At 42.2% G+C, this 6,817-nt stretch overlaps 1 non-coding gene across 1 annotated transcript; it reads left to right on the top strand.

Moving 5' to 3' along the window:
• The first annotated feature begins 5,691 nt into the window (after positions 1-5,691).
• LOC112504490 lies at positions 5,692-5,797 on the top strand. The gene has a single exon (XR_003068216.1). It is a non-coding gene; the product is annotated as a small nucleolar RNA R71 (small nucleolar RNA).
• The last annotated feature ends 1,020 nt before the right edge of the window (positions 5,798-6,817 follow it).

The raw sequence follows: 6,817 nt of genomic DNA, 5'->3' as shown, positions 1-6,817 counted from the left end.
AGTGCAAGCTCATGGCCACGGGAAAGCCATTGACCTCTGTCCTCTTGCCACGTTTCCTTGCCCTATTCATAAGGGACGCGATGATGAGACACAGTCTACCGGCCGAAGAACCATTCACTCCACAATTCTTGATGAACGGCCATCGCCCAACAATTTCGAAGGATGGCTACACTACATAGAGGACCGTCTCGAGGGCCATGCTCAGCATCATACCAGAGACGTCTGAGAATAGAAGGAAGTATGAACGCTCTCTGCTGTTCCAAGAACCACGGGCAGCTACCCCCAGAGCAGATAGAGCCGTCCCCCGATACAAGCAAGGGAGTACAGGAGTCATCTTCATCGGATGATGAAGATGATGATGATGATGACACTCCTCACGCATCCCCCAGCCCTATAAACACAACTCCCGCACCCACTTCCTAAAGGGCAACCACCACTACTACCCTGCGATGAAGGTCAAAGGGGTATTGAACAAGGACGGCCCAGTCCAATCCTCACCCAAGCCAGCCATCCAGAGGCCACTCTTCAGGCCTCTGGAGATGAATTTCCGAGGAACCACACCATCCATCGCATGGGAGGCGATGAAGATATAAGAGCCACATCGCCTCATGGCTGGCCACAACCTTCCACACACCCAAAAGCATGTGTTGCTTCTGACATTGAACCTCCCCAAGATCGTTCTTATCGATTTCCCATTCGAGCACAAGCCCCTTCGTTACTTGATCTAGCAAAGGGGACACACACCTACTTCTCTTACTCGGCCTCTCAAGCCGAAGAAGAAAAAGAAGACGTAGCAACATCAGGATATAGCTCCTCATTAGAGGGCTATCAAGGACTCGATGCAAGTCCTTCATTGCCTACATTTTCTCAAGGCAATGAAGGCGCCTCTGGAGCTGAGGCACAACCTGCAGCATCTGTTGCTGCAGGGGTTAGCCCTGTGGTTGATCTAGTCACAAAGGTGGAGTTCCAAGCCTTTGTTGACTCGACTTAGCAGTCCTTGGATGACCTAAAACTCATCTTACAATTGATTGGGGAAACCTCCCCATCCATCGATTTAACCCCAATTCAACAATCCCTTGCCACCCTTGAAGCCCAAGCCAAGGACAAGACCACCCGCATCCGCATGCTTCAACAAACCCTCGAACAACAACATCACGCCACATCCACCCTCTCCACCATACGAAACCAAACCATCATGAACACCCTAGCCATCCTCACGGCCCAGGCAACTGCGACCGATGAGGCTTTTGCTTCCATCACCACCCACCTAAACACCATCACCAATACCCTCACCACCCTCCCAGCCACCATACTCTCCCAAATCCCTCAACCAACCCCACCCCCAACCTCATCCATCGATGAAACCATCGCCTCTCTCTCCACCTGAATAGCCACTATACAAACTACCCTTACCTCACTTCTAGCCACCATATTAGCCCAAATACCTCAACCAACCCCTCCTCCACCCCCTCTGCAGCTCCATCCTTTGATAAAGCCTTTACCTCTTTCGCTGCAGAGGCGAGGAACATGTTAGCCTCCATCCCTATACCACCACCCGCATCCACCTCAACATCCATCCCTCCTCCCCCATCGACATCCACCTCCACCACAGACTTTGCCACCAGAGCCGACCTAAGGACTCTGTCAAAGGCACTTATCTCATTGTTCAATGAGATAAGTGCAAAGTTTGCATCCAGAGCAGTTGAGCCGACCAATGCGTTGAAAAAGAGGTTCCTACAACAGGAAGATCGAACAAACTCTCTTCTTCGCTCAATGGAACAAAAGCGCAACAATGATCGAGTATGCACGCTAGCCGACCACATCCGACTATGGAAAAAGAACAGGAGTAGAGCCTCCTACTCATCGAGCCGCCCTATGAAGAGACGAAGGCATGAGGATCTAGACCCCGATGATCATGGTCTCGGTCCTCATGAGGGGGAGAACCCGGCTGCTGCTCAACAAATAGAGTTCACTGCACCATCACCACCACCACATAACTAACCACCATCCACAACCCAAGGATCCTAAGCTAGGGAACCAGAGGCTCAGCCCTCTGAAGATGTACACAATATACATGTTCCCTCAGCCACCACCCAATAACACATTGAGCTAAGTTCTTCATCTAACGAAAACCCCTCTACCCCACAAACAGAAACTAACCTACCCTTCACTCCATCACCAACTCCCAACCTACCCTTAACTCTATCACCAACCCCTCACACCACAGAACCTTGCATCACCTTACCCATACAACCAGAACCCATTATCACCCATTATCACCCAATCTACCTCACCACAACCACCACCAACACAAACAAAGCCCAATGAACAAGAGCTACCCCAAAATGAGCCAACCCAACAAGAAACCATTCCATTACCAACCCAAACACAACCCACAACCGAACCACCATAGGTGCAAGCGGATGTTCCCTCATCATCGAGGCACCCTCCTTAGGGCATGGTCGATGAAATTATTGCAAACATGGAATCGCTAAGGAGACGTCCAGAGATGCCACCAAGGGAGCCAGTTATGATGGAGAATATCCATCAATACTTGTATCACGATCGTGATGAAGGTTTGGCTCTCAATCCTCAAATGCTATCACCAGAATCGATGAACCTCCTGCGTCACAGGTTTGTGAGACAGACGACCAATCAACCACAGGCCGTCTTTTCAAACAAAAGAATCAGGACGGTCATGGATATCAAGATGAGGATGTTCGCTAACAGAGCCATCAAATATATCGAGTACACCATGGAGCCATCCCATGGTCATGTCAGTGTCTTCAATGACAATGACTTGATCAATCTCAATCCATATGACTTGATTGATCTTTATGCACGTACGGCTTAGCGAGAGGATCAAGGAATAAGATTTGGGAGGGCAAACAGAGCAATCGTTCAAGCGATGGAAACTTTGGTGAAACACAGACCTAAGAGTGATTTTCAAATTGCTCTTCAACTCGGCATCGATAGACTATCATGCACTCCACCAAATGAAGACATCCCAAGCTTGCAGGAGAAGAGATTTGCCTCTGTCCTAACTCAACCAGAACTGGGACTAGTGTTCAAGAATGAGTTTGGAGCAAAGAAATTCTTTAGACTAACTGAAGCCTTCAAGTACTCAACAACAACACTTGAATGGTTTCAGAAGGTTATCAGAGACAGATTAGGCAGACCTAATGTACCGATGGGAGAGGGACAAAGACTTATTCATGAGATCTCAACAGTCATTCAATTCAAAGGACTGTTGATGCGCTTCTAGGAGATTACACAAGGTATATCATGAATGAAGTAGTTTGATTTGAATTGTAATATCTTTTTGTTCATCACAGTAAGAACTCATCATTTAGTCCAATGAAAATTTGGCAAAAGATGTTTTTCTTTAGATTAGCCTCTGTTCATCACATATGCTTTAAATGTTCCTAGATTAGTTCATGTTTGTTCTTTCATTACTTAGGGGGAGATTGTTAGACCCCATCATTCTTATGTGTAAAATTAATGAAGAAAACAAGTGATGAAGAACCAGAAGGCCGATGGAAGACTTCAAGGAAAAATGGCTAAGTCCCCAATACAACCAGAGGGTCGATGAATCGACCAGAGATGCGATGGAAAGAGCATCTTCATAGCCCCTCTAGTTATCAACACATGGAGTTTTCTACAATAGTTCAACCAGAGGTATGCAATGAAGATATAAATATAAGGTTGAATAACACCCCATGGAAGACAGCTGGAGATGACTAATCGACAGTTGGATTCTACAAAGTTTATCTTGTCTAGATAAGCTTTATCTTTACTAGAAGATTAGCTAGATATTCTCCTTTGATAGTTATCTTAAAATAGATTTCTAGTATAAATAGGTGATTAGGCCTATTGTAATAGTTGACTCTTTTGAAGCTTTTCACAATCATTGGAATAAAGTGAATCATTTGAGTGTTCATCATTTTATTCATCCAAACTATATAATTAGGTTATTCTTAACTTAATTATTAGTATTATTCAGAGATCTGGGATCAACAAGATGGTTCTTCTTCGGATTCTGACTCCACTACTAGTGCCTTCTTGTTTTTCCTTCTTGTTTTTCCTTCTGTGATCTCTGGTAGAGATCATTGTAACTTCTTTTTCTTTTGCAGCAAGGGCATGGGGTCCGCCGATGGAAACTTTCTTCTTCATTATATCCTTCTCTTGTGCAGCAAGAGTTCCATAGACATCATGAAGCGACCAACTGTCTAAGTCCTGATTTGCTTGGAAGGACATCGACAGTTGAGTCCACTCATCACCGAGACTCTTGAGAAACAAAACATTGTTTTCTTCTTTCATCCTAGCAATATCATTTCGGTGACATTGATTGATCAATGTGTTGAAACAATCATAAATCTTCTGAATTGGTTCATCAAGTAGAGCCTTGAAATTAGTGTATTCGTTGAGGCATTGCGCCCTATGATTTTTCATCGTCTTCGCACCTCCTTCTAGTTGGCTCGCCAGTTCATCCCATATATCCTTTGTTGTTGTACAAGCATCGAGAGATTGGAAGATGTCATTTGGAATGGCCATAATGATCAGCCTCTTAGCCTTCATGTCTGCCTCTACACGCTCAAGGTCGTCTTCGTCGCAGTTCTTTTCATCTTTAGCCATCTAGTAAGCATCAACTTCTACATTAGTGCTTGTTCCAGGGACTCTTGGAACAAGGATCTGAGGAACATAAGGGTCTTCCATGACGGATCTGAGGAGATTCATGTCCATCCCCTCTCGGAAATTCACCATTCGTATCCTCCATTGTGGATACTCTTCTCTTTGAAGAGTTGGAGGCTTGGTGAGGGAACTCACACTATATGCAGAATTCCAGTTGGCCATGAGAGTTTTTAGAAGAGAGAGAAAATATGCTTTTTGGAGAAGACGATTATGAATTTAAGAGATTTTGATTTCATCATTTTGATTGAAAAACAATCAATTGGCTCTGATACAAATTGTTGATCCCAAATATCTCAATAACACGAATATTCAAGTTATGAATAACCTAAATATATCGTGTAGATGGAAAATAGTGAAGAACACACAAGAACGTAAAAGAATATTCAAGAATAAGTTTTAGTGTCAAATGATTCACTATTATTCAAATGATTGGTGGAAAAGCGTTAACGATTACAAGAATGATAAAGCCTATTTATACTAGTAATATAATTATGGAGATTGCTATCTATGGAAGATATTTAGCAAATCTCTTATGAAAAGGAAAACAATCTAGAAAGATGGAAAGTAAATAAAGCAAAGAAAGAAATGGAGAATCTAGTTGTCGATTTGCCATCTTCAGCTGTCTTCTAGATGACGTGTTCAACTATGAGTCTTGTAGTCTTCTTCATCGAGTACCTCTTGTTGAACTGTTGTGGAAAACTCCAAGTGATGGTAACTAGAGGGGTTATGGAGATGCGCAGTTCATCGCACCTTGGACCTTCATCGCATCTCTGGTTGTATTGGGCACTTAGGCTTTTTGCTTAAGAGTCTTCCATCGGCCCTCTGCTCTTTCACACTTGTATGTTTTTCATTACTTTTACAAATATGAGTGATGAGGTCTAACAATATCCTTTATTACAATTTTTAGAAATGAAGTCACTACCAACCATAGCATCAAGAATGATTTTATCAACATTAGAAAGACCATTATAAAATGTTTCTAATTGGAGGCAGTGAGGGCTTCTACGATGAAGACATTTTCAAAGAAGTTCCTTGAATCTCTCCCAAGCATGTGAGGCTGCTTCATCATTCCCTTGCTGAAACAAAAAATATCATTTCTAAAACTTCACATTCTTAATTGATGGAAAGTATTTTATTGGCTCTATCTCTCAATGTATAAGAGAAGAGTATCAATCGTAAGGCTTATACAATAACTTCGGGAACACGAAAATGATCTATCATTTTTTTTAAAATGATTGTAAATGAGAGTGCGGATCTTTAAAAGGTAATCCACTAAATTGAACCATTGCTTGGATCACGTGAAACACTACTGATTTAGGTTCAAAAAGTTGTGCCATAATATATTGCCTAAGGAACCCCGAATTTAGTTAATCAAATTTGGGTGTTGCATAGTCATGTATTCCCCGTAATTTGTCATTGGCATTTTTAACCATGGTTCTATTTAAAACATGGTCTTGCCAATTTTTGTCCTTCTTCTACGTCCATTCATGGTTTTTATTCTATTGGGTCAAGAGGTAAAAGTTCACCATGCAGTACTCATGGCATATAACCTAGAAAGTTCTTTGAAAAATAAACGAGCGACTCAGGCTCGAATGGAAATCAAAATCTCAACATGTAAAATCACGCTAGTCCTTGACAACCGCGCCAGAAACTTGATAGTAGAAAATCTGTTAGGTCCACCTGAAGTGGCTACACTATTGCCACAATGGAAGTAAGTATACACCAACATAATGACTGCTAATAAAAGTGGTAGTACACCAATATCATTTCTACAGGGACAAAACTACTAACAACTAGAGATTTCCATGAACTTCTTGTGCAAGTTTTGGTTATGAGAAAAATTGATGATTTTGTTCATGAAACTGATTTTAAGATGAAATGAATTATTAATTAAAAAATGGGTATAGGTGTAAGTTTTGCTTAAGAGAATGCTCAGAAACTCATGTCACAAAAATATCCATAAGCATCCCGATCTCTTGAAAGTGAATATTTATAAACAATGCCCACAAAGTTCCCACAAAATCACCACTACTGCAGTTTCTAAGCTTATCGATCTAGAAAAGTTGGTATAATGAATCAAGGTTCTATTAGTATGAAGATCTATTCTCAAATCTCTTTGTAGTGC

Source organism: Cynara cardunculus, unplaced genomic scaffold, assembly GCF_001531365.2.
Source record: "Cynara cardunculus var. scolymus isolate 2C unplaced genomic scaffold, CcrdV1 Un_Scaffold_5794, whole genome shotgun sequence".
Classification (NCBI taxonomy): domain Eukaryota; kingdom Viridiplantae; phylum Streptophyta; class Magnoliopsida; order Asterales; family Asteraceae; genus Cynara; species Cynara cardunculus.
The sequence above is the reverse complement of the archived record's forward strand: the minus strand, read 5'-3'. Positions and strand labels throughout refer to the sequence as shown.